Consider the following 14,213-nt stretch of genomic DNA (forward strand, 5'->3'; position numbering starts at 1 on the left):
CCTCTATTCTAATATGATAAGTTGTCGGATATTTCGTCTTTTTCGAGTCGTGTTTGGGAAGAGGGAGGGGGGGGTAGTATTCGGCGTCTAAATAATGCCTTTGTGTTTGTGTTAATAAATCCACTTTCCTCTTTTTATTCTCAGAAATCCACTTTCCTCTATTCTAATATGAAAAGTTGTAGGATATTTCGTCTTTTTCGAGTCGTGTTTGGGAAGACGGGGAGGGGGGGGGGGGTATTCGGCGTCGAAATAGTGTCTTTGTGTTTGTTTGTTTTGTGTTTGGTTATGGATTCTTTTCGGTGGCCCTCTTCCTCTTTTTTACTGTTTTTAATTCGCTCTCTTTCTCTTTGTTTCTTCGTTTGTTTCTGCCTGTATATGAGTGTCTGTTTGTTTGTCTATGTGCTTATCTGTATGTCTATCTGTTTATCTGCCTGTCTGTCTGTCTGCTTGTCTGTCTGTCTGTCTATCTGCTTATCTGTCTGTCTATTTGTCTGGCTGCTTGTCTATCTGCTTATCTGTCTGTCTGTCTCTGTCCTCATACAATCTAAAACAAACCAAAACTACATAGCTGTCTGTCTATCTCTCTAATACACTTATAAACAAGCCCCCCCCCCCAAAAAAAAACCAGCTCCCCCCCCAAAAAAAAAAAAAAAAAAAAATCAGCTCCCCCCCCCCCCCCAAAAAAAAAAACAATCCACACCTCAAACAAGGCCACACAACCCCCTCCCCCCCCCCAAGATAGGGAGTTCACCAAATCATTACATCGCGATAAAAGGCATCAAGCCCAAGAAAGAAAACATAATGCGAACCTCCTTGGAACTGATACTCAAGGTCAAGGTTTTATCCCAAAGTAATTTCAGTGGAACAAGGGATGGACTTTTTCGTGCCTGTCTGTGCGTTCTTTTGTTCTTTTGTCCAGTTACGTGCCGTGTCTGTCTCTGTACACTCGTCTCTCTCTCTTGTTTGTTTTGTCTACCTCCCTCTCTGCTTTTCGGTTTCTCTGTTATCTATTATTTATCTTTTCGTTATTCTTCGTTGCCTCTCTCTATATGTCATGTTAATTTTTTCTATCTATCTGTTTGCCTTCATTTGCCTCATGTCCTTTTAACCAATATTTTTAACTCCTTATACTTTATATTCTTTCTTTTGCATCTCTCTTTGCATATATCTATATTTTCTACCTTTCCTTTTGCCTCTATACTTATATCAGTCTCCTTTAATCATCTAATCACAGCTTATTCCCCTATGTGTTTGTTCCTCTCTTTCTCCTCGTCTGTCCGCCTCTCCCTTTCTTCGCAAATCAACTATAACTCGTTTCTCTCTTCCTTATTTATCTGCTTCTCCCTTATTTATTCAACCTATACTTCAACTCTATACTTTCCTTTACTCTCTATACTTATATCTGCCTCTTTCCCTTAAATCATCCAAGCACTGTGCTTATTCCCATATTTGTTTGTTCCTCTCTTTCTCCTCGTCTGTCCGCCTCTCCCTTCCTTCGCAACTCAACTATAACTCGTTTCTCTCTTCATTATTTATTCTACCTATTCCTATTCCTCTATACTTTCCTTTACTCTCTATACTTATATCTATATCTTTCCCTCATATCATCATCATCTAAGCGGTGTTTATCCCTTTCCATCTTTATTCCTCTCTTTCTCCTCGTCTGTCCGCCTCTCCCTTCCTTCGCAACTATAACTCGTTTCTCTCTTCCTTATTTATTCTACCTATCCCTTTACCTCTATACTTTCCTTTACTCTCTATACTTATATCTATCTCTTTCCCTTAAATCATCCACACACTGTGCTTATCCCTTTCTATCTTTATTCCTCTCTTTCTCCTCGTCTGTCCGCCTCTCCCTTCCTTTGCAACTCAACTATAACTCGTTTCTCTCTTCTTTATTTATTCTACCTATTCCTATTCCTCTATACTTTCCTTTACTCTCTATACTTATATCTATATCTTTCCCTCACATCATCATCATTTAAGCATTGTTTATACTCTCCATACTTATATCTATCTCTTTCCCTTAAATCATCCAATCACTGTGCTTATCCCCTTCTATCTTTATTCCTCTCTTTCTCCTCGCCCGTCCGCCTCTCCCTTCCTTCGCAACTCAACCATAACGCACAAAAGCGAGAGCCAAACCTGACACTCGAGTTGCTTCTGAATCGATAAGAAGCGAAGAGAAGAGAAGAGAAGAACAACGTAATGCTCCGCTTGTCTCCGTCTATTTTTAATCTCCTCTTCTCATCTCTCTCTCTCTCTCTCTTTTATCGTTGCGTTGCTAGGTCTTCCCCCCTCCCCCCCTCCCTCTCTTTTTCTCCTTCTTTCTTCTTATTCCATTTTCTGTTCTACTCGTATGGCTAAATCGCTGTTATTCTTTTTCGATTTTTTTGATTCCTCTATAGTCTCTGTTCTCTAAAAACAAACAGACAAACACATAGACATACATATATATACAGAACAACTTCAATAACATTCGAACCACTGTATCAACAAATCTATTATCAAATAAAACTTTTTATTTTTCCACTAAACTATCATCACAACATTACACCAAGATACGTTTAAGGATAAGCCAGTGTACGATTTCCATGAACCCGATCACTAAACTTGTTCCCCCTACCATAACTACCATGAACTCGCGCACTAAGCCTGGCTCCCCTACCATGAATTCCACTAGGTCTGAATTCCACTAGCTCGCGCATTAAACCTTTCCCCCAACCATGACTACCATCAACTCGCGCACTAAACCTCTCCCCCTACCATGACTACCATGAACTTGCGCACTAAACCTGCCCCCCTACCATAACTACCATCAACTCGCGCACTAAACCTCTCCCCCTACCATGACTACCATGAACTTGCGCACTAAACCTGCCCCCCTACCATGACTACCATGAACTCGCGCACTAAACCTTTCCCCCTACCATGACTACCATGAACTCGCGCACAAAACCTTTCCCCCTACCATGACTACCATGAACTCGCGCACTAAGCCTGACCCCCCTACCATGACTACCATGAACTCGCGCACTAAACCTGGTCCTCCTACCATGAGTACTATGAACCAGCGCACTAAACCTGTTCCCCCTACCATGGCTACCATGAACCCGTGCACTAAACCTTCCCCCCTACCATGCCTCCCATCACCTCACGCACAAAACCTTTCTCCCTACCATGACTACCATGAACCAGCGCACTAAACCTGGCTCCTCTACCATGACTCCCATCACCTCACGCACTAAACCTTTCCCCGTACCATGACTACCATGAACTCGCGCACTAAATCTCCCCCTCCCCCTTTCAACCTGAACCCTCTATACCACGCCTCCCATCACCTCACGCACAAAACCTCCCCCCCCATACCATGCCTCCCACAAACTCCCCCCTCCCCTTTCAACCTGGCCCCCTATACCACGCTCCCCATCACCTCACACACACTAAACCTCCCCCCTATAACATACCTCCACAAATCCCCCCCTCCCCTTTCAACCTGGGCCCCCCATACCACGCCTCCCATCCCCTCACAAAACCTTCCCCCCCCTACAACATACCTCCCACAAACTCCCCCCCCCCTCCCCTTTCAACCTGAATCCCCCATACCACGCCTCCCATCCCCATCCCCTCGCCGTACTCAACCTTGACTCAGCTGATTCGACGAGGCCTTGTGATGTCAGCATTTCGTCGAGAGATCACCGGTGACGTCATTAAAGAGCCGTGGCACAAGTCAGCATTCGGTCGGGTGCCTGGGAGTGCCGCTGATACAGGGGGTCGCGGCACTTGTGTGATTTCCGCGGAGGGAGGGGAGGGGAGGGAGGGGAAGGGAGGGGAGGGAGGATGGGATGGGAGGGGAGGGAGGGAGGAAGGGAGGGGGAGGGAGGGAGAGAAAAAGAAAGAAAATGAAAGAGAGAGAAAGGGGGAAGGAGAGAAAGGGAGAAGGAGAGAGAGAGAGAGGGAAAAGGAGAGAGAGAGAGAGGGAGAGAGAGAGAAAGTAAGGGAGAGAGAGAGTAAGAGAGAGAGAGAGAGAGAGAGAGAGAGAGAGAGAGAGAGAGAGGGAGGGAGGGAGGGAGAGGAGGGAGGAGAGGGAGGAGGAGGAGGGAGGGAGAGGGGAGAGAGGGGAGGGGAGGGAGAGGGTGGAGGGGGAGAGGAAAGGAAGGAGGGAGAGGGAGAGAAAAGGAAGGAGGGAAGGGGGACAGGAAAGGAAGGGAGGGAAGGAGGAGGAAGGGGAGAGAAGAAGAGAGAGAGAGATTGGGGTGTTGGGGAGGAGATGGAAGAGGGATAAACGTAGAGGAGAGGGTGAACAAAGGAGGGTGTGGGCAGAAAGAAGGGAAAGGGAAGGAAGAAGGGAGGGAAAGGGATAAAAGGGGAAAGCATTGTGATGGGGAGAAGAGGAAGGAGGGAGAGGACGGAAAGGAAGAAGGCATGGAAAGCATTGAGAAGAAGGGAAAGGAGAGAGAGAGAGAGAGAGAGAGACGAGAGAGGGACATGAGAGAGAGAGAGAGAAAGACGGCGGAAGGAAGAGAAAGAGAAAGAGAAAGAGAAAGAGAAAGAGAGAGAGAGAGAGAGAGCCAAACAGAGAGAGAGAGAGAGAGAGAGAGAGAGAGAGAGAGAGAGAGAGAGAGAGAGAGAGAGAGAGAGAATGAAAGAGAGAGAGAAAAAAAAAAACTAGCAGCAGATATACGAAAAAGTTTGGAAAAGGGTGCGAGAGGAAATGGGGAAGGGGAGGGGGGGGGGAGGGGGTTCGGAAAAGGGAGGTGTGGCGATGAAGTGTCATTCAATAGCCATGAAAACACTGTCCTTGCGTGACGTCACCATTCCATTGATGAATATCGGGTTATTGTTTGCTTATGGCCGTTTGTTTGCTGGTTTGTGACCGATTTTTGTGATTTTTTTTTGTTTGTGACCGTTTTTGCTGTTTTTTGTGACCGTTTTTTTGTGTGACCGTTTTTGCTGTATTTTGTGACCGTTTTTTGTGTGACCGTTTTTGTTGTTTTTTGTGACCGTTTTTGTTGTTTTTGGTGACCGTTTTTTGTCTGTTTGTGATTGTTAGTTTCTATTATAGAAAATGCAGTATTTGTGAGAAATTAGAAAAGGAAGATAAAAGAAACCAATAAATATATATAATAAATAGGGCTTGAGAGGAACAGAAAAAAGGTTCAAAAACGGATAAGCAAATGATTAAAGAGATGAAAGGGGGGGGGGGATTACCGAAACGATAGATAAACAGGCATCATAAAAACAAAATTAATCTAAAAAATGATCCAAGTAGAAAATCTACCATCATATAACTCAATCCACTGACAGACACACGCATCTCTCTGTTACATAACGCTGTTTCTTCCTTTCTTTCTCTCCCCCCTCCCTCCTTCCCTCTCTCTCTCTCTCTTTCTCTCCCTCTCCCTCTTTCTTTCTCTCCCCCCTCCCTCTCTTTCTTTCTTTCTCTCCCCCCTCTCTCTCTCTCTTTCTTTCTATCTCTCCCCCCTTTCTCTCCCTCTCTCTCACATTCTTTCTATCTCTCCCCCTCTCTTTCTATCTCTCCCCCTCTCTCTCCATCTCTCCCCCCCTCCCTCTACTCTCCCCTCCTCCCCTTTCTCCCTCTCCTCTCTCGCTCTCTCTCCTTCCCTCCCTCTCCCTCCCCCCCCTCTCTCTCTCTCCCTCTCCCTCCCTCCCTCTCTCTCTCTCTCTGTATGCGGAATCATTAGGGTTTACATGTCGATGCGAATGAATAAATGACGACAGAGATGAATAATAAATAATTGTTTCTCGGAAGCATTCACGCGTCGCTGTTGCATATCATAAGGTGTTGATCCGGATAATGGATTTTGGTGTTTTTGTGTTTGTGTTTTTTTTTTTTTTTTTTTTTTTGCGTATTTGTGTTTGTTTCCGTTTGTGTTTGTTTTCGTGGTAGCGTTTGTTTGCGTGCTTGCTCGTGTTTGTGTGTTTGCGTGTCTGTTTTTGTTTGCGTGTTTGCTTGTGTTTGTTTTCGTGGTAGCGTTTGTTTGCGTGTTTGTGTGCTTGCTCGTGTTTGTGTGTCTGTTTTTGTTTGCGTGTTTGCTTGTGTTTGTTTCCGTTTGTGTTTGTTTTCGTGGTAGCGTTTGTTTGCGTTTGTTTGCGTGCTTGCTCGTGTTTATGTGTTTGCGTGTCTGTTTTTGTTTGCGTGTTTGCTTGTGTTTGTTTTCGTGGTAGCGTTTGTTTGCGTGTTTGTGTGCTTGCTCGTGTTTGTGTTTTTTTGCCTGTTTGTGTTTGTTTCCGTTTGTGTTTGTTTTCGTGGTAGCGTTTGTTTGCGTGTTTGTGTTTGTTTGCGTGCTTGTTCGTGTTTGTGTGTTTGCGTGTCTGTTTTTGTTTGCGTGTTTGCTTGTGTTTGTTTTCGTGGTAGCGTTTGTTTGCGTGTTTGTGTGCTTGCTCGTGTTTGTGTTTTTTTGCGTGTTTGTGTTTGTTTCCGTTTGTGTTTGTTTTCGTGGTAGCGTTTGTTTGCGTGTTTGTGTTTGTTTGCGTGCTTGCTCGTGTTTGTGTGTTGGCGTGTCTGCTTTTGTTTGCGTGTTTGCTTGTGTTTGTTTCCGTTTGTATTTGTTTCCATGTTTGTGTTTGTTTCCGTGTGTATTAATAAACCAATGGGTGAACCTTATTCACGTTGACAAATGTAGAAAAGGTATGAGCGAGAATGAACATCTTCCCAATACAAGAGGTATATCCGACACCGGTCAAATACACCTCCTGAGATATTTTTTCTCATTCATACCTTTTCTACAAAGGCAATGGGTGTTTGTGTTATGCGTGTTAGAAAAGCGACAAGGATGACGTGTGTTTAAATCATAAAAACTGCCAAAAATTTCGCCAAAACAGGATCTTTGGTGTGTTTGTATGTTTGTGTTTGTTTAGGTGAGTTAAAAGGACAATCGTTGTTTATGTTTGTTTACATGTGTTAGAAATCAAATATATGCTCGAGTTTACATATTCATAATGAGAATAATGTTTTTTTTTCCCCAACATTGACAATAACTTCCCGCAAAGTTCTCATTGACACAGGGGTCTCTCTCTCTCCATAAAAGGCGACATAGGCAAATAAAATGGGGGTCACAGCATCTTATGAAAATGATGTATTAAGTTGTATCAGCTGAGTTTTACGAAACTAATGACGAAATACGCAGCGTTTAGATAAGCCACAAGATGCTGACCTGGAGATGATATTCCCGAACCATACGGTCATAAGATTAAGATTACGTAAAACTACATATTTTCTCAAAGAAGTCTTACTACATCAAGCCTTTATTTTCTATGATTTTCTCTTAATTCTATCGTCTTCTGTTCTATCTTACCTTATTCTATTTCATCTTATTTGCTCTCGTCTTATTTATTTCATATATTTATTTCCCCTTGATTATTCTATCGATTATTATTATCTATCTATTATCCCTTGATTATTTCAATTCATTTTCCTTTACTTCATCCATTTTAACTTCTCTTCATTCCAACCTATTCTATTCTTCATTCTATCTATTCCCATTCATCTACTCATTACGAAACCTACATCTCCCACACTCTATTTTCAAAATATATAATATATAACCTACAAAATCTATAACCTAAACCACTCTATTTTCAAAATATATAATATATAACCTGCAAAATATATTTCCTACACCACTCTATTTTCAAAATATATAATATACAACCTACAAAATATATAACCTACACCACTCTATTTTCAAAATTCCTATACCACGCTATTTTCAAAATACACCTCCCCCCACTCTATTTTCAAAATATCGATGCCCACAGTTACATAAACGAGAATAAACAAAGCCTATGCTCTTACCTTATCTTAACAAGGTCGTAAAGATAACGTAATATAGGAAGATAGTGATAATATATGTGTTACAACATAGATAACCTTCTTGAGGACAAGAAATCTTAGGAACCACGTGCCGCGCGAGACAAAAAAAAGGAGGCAAGGAAAACTATGATAAATCGAGTGAGAGGGGAGAAAGGAAGTTAAAATAGTCGATGAATAGATGGGGATGGGGAGAGGATGAAGGATGTGGAAGGAGGAATTGGAAAAAGAAAAGAGAGAAAAATAAGAAACGCGAAGAGGATGCAGAATGGAATAAAGATAAGGAGAGAGAGAGAGAAAAAAAACAGGGAGATATGGAAGGAAAGATAAGAGAGAAAAAGAAACAAGCAAAAACAGGGGAGAGGAATAGGGAGAAGAGGAGGCTAAGAAATTAGAAAATGGTTGTGGGAGTAAGAGAAAGGAAAAGGGAGAAAAAGAGAGGATGAAGAAATAATAAAAAATAATAATTCGGGGATAAAGAGAGTAGATAGCAGAAAAATGAAAAAAACGGACTTTAAAAAAATAAAAATAAAATACAAAAAATAAATAAATCGCAAATTCGCGGAATAAAAGAACGCGAACAAAGTGAGAGAGAAAAGAGAAGACGAAGTAGGGAGAAGAGAAAGAGAAGAGAAGAAATAAGAGAAAAAACAGCGAACAGAGAGAGAGAAAAGATCAACGAAGAAGGGAGAAGAGAAGAAATAAGAGAAAAACAGCGAACAGAGAGAGAGAAAAAAAAAAGAGTAGACGAAGAACAAGAAGAGAGAAGAGAAAGAGAAGAAAGGGAGAAGAGAAGAAACAAGAAGCATACAGGGGGAGCCAGCTCGGCGAATGGGGCAATTGAGACCGGGATCCGCTTACCGGTGGCAGTCTTCACGCCATTACCGGGATTGGTGCTTCGCTGGGCGCTTGCTGACGGCTGGGAGGGGGGGGAGAGATAAGGGGGGAAAGGGAGGAGGGAAGGGGGGGAACAAGGAGATAAGGGGGAGGAGCTCGAGGGAAGGGGGGATGGGAGACCGGGATCCGCTTACCGGTGGCAGGGATTGGTGCTTCGCCGGGCGCTTCCTGACGGCTGGGAGGGGGGGGTAAGGGGGAGGAGAGCAAAGATATGGGAGAGGGAGAGAGGGAAGGGAGGGGACTGAGGGGGGGTAATGGGAGAGGGGGAGGGAGAGGGAGGGAAGAGGGTAATGGGAGAGGGAGAGGGAAAAAGGAGAGGGAAGGAGGGGAGGGAAGGGGGGAAGGGGAGAGGGAATGGGAGAGGGACAGGGGGGAATGGGAGAGAGAGAGAGAGTAAATGAGAGGGGGAGGCAGGAAGAGGGCGTCAAGGCAGATAAGGGGGGGAGAGAGAGAGAGAGAGAGAGAGAGAGAGAGAGAGAGAGAGAGAGAGAGAGAGAGAGAGAGAGAGAGAGAGAGAGAGAGAGAGAGAGAGAGAAAGAGAGAGAGTAAAAGAGAGGGGGAGGCAAGAAGTGGGCGTCAAGGAAGATAAGGAGAGAAAGAGAGAGAGAGAGAGAGAGAAGCATGGAGGGCAGGAAGAAAGAGAGAGGGGAGGAGGGTAAGGAGGAGGAGAGAGGGGAGACGGGGTGTGTGAGGCAACCAAACTCGCTTACTGAATGTCCCTTGCTCTTTTTTTTCTCTCTCTCTTTTTTTCCTCTCTTTCTATTTTTTTTTACCAGTTACTCTATGCAGGCGGATGCTCGTCTAAGACTTACATGACCAGTCTCGTGGCCTAAACATATTTTCCTAGATTGCGACAGTCCTGTTCGACCAGAGACAACACTATCCGTTGGCAGGGAGGATCCTAATAATGTTGAGTATACCATTTTTTCCCTCTTTGTGGTTGTTCCTAAGCAGGTGTGTGTGTGTGTGTGTGTGTGTGTGTGTGTGTGTGTGTGTGTGTGTGTGTGTGTGTGTGTGTGTGTGTGTGTGTGTGTGTGTGGTTATACAATGTATATGTAAAACATGTATAAGTATGAATACATATACATAAATAACTATACATAATTGAATAAATATATGAATATATTCTTATACATATATCTGCATATCTATGTATGTATGTATACATACATACACACACACACACACACACACACACACACACACACACACACACACACACACATATATAAACAAGGGAATCCAAACACATAATCTAACCCAAGTAACTAAGGTGTCAGCACCGTTTGACGAGCTATTTATAGATCGTCTTTTGTTTCTATAAGCGCAGGGTCACTTCTTGCGTCCCCGGCAAATAACACTGGGCGCTCAGCTGATCCCTTGGTATTTGCCAAATAGTGGGCGAGGAAGAGGAAGAACAGGAGTAGGAAACGATAGAGAGAAGGAATGGAGATTGGGGGGAGGGGAGGATGCGAGAAGAGAGGGGAGAAAAGGGAAACGAAGGGAAAGGGCAAGGGAGGAGAGAAGAGGAGAAACAACGGGGAAGAAAAGAGAAGAGCAAAGAAGAGAATTAAAGAGAAGATCGGAGAGAAGGGTGGGAGAAGAAAATCGGACAAACAGACACAGACAAGGTAAGGGAGGGGATGTGAGAGATACATTGATAGATAGATAGATAGAGAGAGAGAGAGAGAGGAATAGGGAGGGAGAGGGCAAAAGGGAGAGAGTGAGAGAGAGAGGGAGGGAGGGAGGGGAGAAAGAGAGAGAGAGGAGGGAGAGGGATAGAGAGAGGGAGAGGAAGGAGGGAGGGAGGGAGGGAGAGGGAGGGAGGGAGGGAGAGAGAGAGAGAGAGAGAGAGAGAGAGAGAGAGAGAGGAGAGAGAGACAGAGAGAGAGAGAGAGAGAGAGAGAGAGAGAGAGAGAGAGAGAGAGAGAGACAGACACAGAGAGAGACACACACAGACAGACATAGAGAGAGAGAGAGACAGACAGACATAGAGAGAGAGAGAGAGAGAGAGAGAGAGAGAGAGAGAGAGAGAAAGAGAGAGAGACAGACAGAGAGAGACAGACAGAGAGAGACCGACAGACAGAGAGAGACCGACAGACAGAGAGAGACCGACAGACAGAGAGACAGACAGACAGACAGAGAGAGAGACAGACAGACAGACAGACACAGACAAACGCAGGCAAACGCCAAGGGACATACAGAAAGACGAAAGTATCCGAAACCAGATTGTAAAACCTACACGAGGCGCCCAATATCACAAAAGTACGCCCATATCGTAAAAAATAGAAGTCTATCGCACATCAAAGAGCATAGAGCGAGTGAGAGCAAAGAAGACAGGGTTTGTCAGCCACTTCAACATAGAGTCAAAGAGCGCCGGTGCCAGAGGAACAGAAGAGGTGGTTATAACGGGGTTCTCCTGCGCCACTGCAAGGTCATTTGGGCTCGTGAGGTGTTGTTAAACCCCGATAAGACGGATCGATGCGATATTCTATAAATTTGGCCGGTTAAAAACATGCAATTCGATTTTCTCTGTCGTTTCTCGTTTGGTGTTACGTTTCTCGAGGGTGTCACAGTCACGTAACGAAAAAATACTTCATGAAAGAATGTTTTCATGTTCTAAATACGCGTTTGGCATCCAGAACGATCTGGTCCAAGTTCATACAACTCAATACATCATTTTCATAAGATGCTGTGACCCCCATTTTATTTGCCTATGTCGTCTTATCCCGAAATAACACCTAAATCTAAAACACACACACATACACACACACACACACGAATGTCATAAGTTTTAAAACCAGTTCTTTCTCTCGCCATCGATTCAAAAAACGTTTCTAGAGATATCACGCGTTTGAGTCACGGTGCTCTGGGCGAAACACACACACGTGCAGGTTGGTGCCAAATCCACGTCGCCGAGGTGGCACTTCGTTGGTATTCCTGCCTCGGTTTTCTCGTGGATATTGCAGGTGAATCACTTTGCAATTGTGAGGAATATTAGTCATCTCTGGGAGTTGATACTTACGATTTAGTGTGAGTATTGAAGGGTTGTATGGTTTCATGGTGATCTATGGGAATGTATGGGTCGCTGTTCTTTTAACTTTGCGGTATTATGATGTAAACATGAATTCACAGTACGTGGTAATCGGAAATAATAAAGTACAAACGCAAACTCTCAATTAAGTATCATTTATATAAATAAAGTTACAGGTCCATCTTTACCTCGATTTTTCTTTCAATTTTTCATGGATCTGCTCACTTTAACACGGAATACGAAAGAAAACAAAAACAAAATAAAACAAACAAAACACGCAATGCACAAAATATAAAAAATGACAAAAAAGAAATACATTCTCCCTCCAGAATCCTAGCATTTCATAACTATCCTTCTGCCACTTACCTAGCAGTAGTCCTGCAACAAACTCCTGGTTGGTGCGCCTTCCTTGCAGCGGTTCTGGTTCTGGGTGGAACGAGGTAATGTGTTTGACGAGGCGCTAAAAATCACTTGTAGTTCTTCGTAATTTTGCTAGTTTTCCTCGCTCGGTCCTCCCGGCGAGAAGAGTGAAGTAGATATACAAGTTCTCGAATCGAAGGTTGTGTGAACACTTGAATTTCTTCGCTTTGATGACAGTGATCAACTCGGTTTAAATACTAATAATACTGTTATGGTTGTTTATTTGGCCTTTATAGAATAACCCCAACACAGACAATCCAACCACTCGACTGAAGTACCAACACTGTGGAAGAGAATATATATCAAATAAACGTTGTTTTTCAAGAAGACTGGTCAATCCTCTCGATGATATCCGAGACGTCTTAAGTGTAAGTGTGATGTCTGTGTTGCCCAGAGAGAGTGGGTTGGACGTCCTACCACGTTGGGGTTTCGTGGGCCAATGCGCAACGTTGGTAGAGTTCTTCGGCGAGAAGCGAGAGCACCTCGGTTGCCAACGCGTCTTTTTTTAAAAACCATGCGGCACGTTTGGGTCTGCCTTGTTTATATTTTCGTCCACAGATTATGCAGGCTTTATACCCTGTTGTTTGTATGTTTGTTTGTTCGGCCTATTCTTGTGGATGGCTCGCACGTGATCTCAACACGAATTAAGAATTCAGCGAAAGGATTTTTTTGCTGTTTTATATGAAATAGATGTCTCTCCTCGCCTCCCCCTTGAAGTGGATGGTGCAACGTACGTGCAAAAAAGAAAAAAAATTAGGTGGACTCGGCTTCAGTCTGGTCTTATGAATTCAGGTCCTTTTGCCTCAAGGTTGTTTAGGAAAAACTACGGAAATCTACTGACCTACACGCTAGTCTAAATATTCGTGAACAAGCAAACCATTTAAATATTCATGTACACGCGTTTGAATATGTAAACAAAAGCATCTGTGTCTAAGCATGTTCATTTATTTACCTTTTAACACGTAAACATACTGAATATGCGTGTGTGCGTTTGTATATACTACACACACACGCTCACACGCACACACACACACTAGGACGTACGCACACATATAAATACATCAATGTGTATATATATATGCTTATATATGTGTTTATATTTATACATAAACACACACACACACACACACACACACACACACACACACACACACACACACACACACATACACACACACACTCACACACACACACACACACACACACATATATATATATATATATATATATATATATATATATATATATATATATGTATGTATATATATACATACATGCACACATGTCTGTGTATTTAGGCGTGTGTATGTATGATTAATATATATTCGTTCATATATATATATATATATATATATATATATATATATATATATATATTTGTGTGTGTGTATGTATGTATATGTATATATATGTATATGTATATTTATTGATGTATTTATATACACACATATATATATGTATACATATATATATATATATATATATATATATATATATATATATATATATTATGGTGGTCAAAAAAATCTTTAGTTTTAATCTGGGAAAAAAATGCAGCGTGGGAAAAAGTTAGCTAAACCCTTGGATATCACAATTTATTTATACCGTGTACACATATATATGCATGTGTGTGTAAGTCTGTGTGTGTTTGTGCATTTGTCTCCGTTTGCGATCAGATCAACGCTTTGCTAAACACATAAAATGGAATACAATACACTACTGTATTATTACGCACTCGATGACCTTATACAACAGTGAAGACCTCAGCATCAAAATAATAAAAAAAATATAAAAATAAAACAGGACTTGACAATCTCACGTAAAAATAGATAGAGATAAGTGATTAACCTAAACTCAAAAAAATATAAACTCCAGAAGATTTTCATAAACGCCGAAAACTCTTCCCTTAAAAGGCTAGGTTAGGTTAGGTTATTCATGGAGTGTTGAAGCCTGCTTAAGGAGATCAAGGAAAGCCAATCACATTATCTGAACATTTTAGGTCTCTGAAAGGCCGGCTTTTGAACATTT

General features: G+C 42.5%; 1 protein-coding gene across 1 annotated transcript in view; it reads right to left on the bottom strand.

Moving 5' to 3' along the window:
• LOC113806836 (uncharacterized) overlaps positions 1-12,718 on the bottom strand; it is a 71,393-nt gene extending 58,675 nt beyond the window's left edge. Inside the window, exon 1 of the mRNA XM_070129500.1 lies at positions 12,132-12,718. The gene's annotated coding sequence lies outside the window, so the exon portion shown is untranslated. The remainder of the gene's footprint in view (positions 1-12,131) is intronic.
• Between the last annotated feature and the right edge of the window lie 1,495 nt (positions 12,719-14,213).

This window comes from Penaeus vannamei, chromosome 2 (genome assembly GCF_042767895.1).
Source record: "Penaeus vannamei isolate JL-2024 chromosome 2, ASM4276789v1, whole genome shotgun sequence".
Taxonomy (NCBI): Eukaryota; Metazoa; Arthropoda; class Malacostraca; order Decapoda; family Penaeidae; genus Penaeus; species Penaeus vannamei.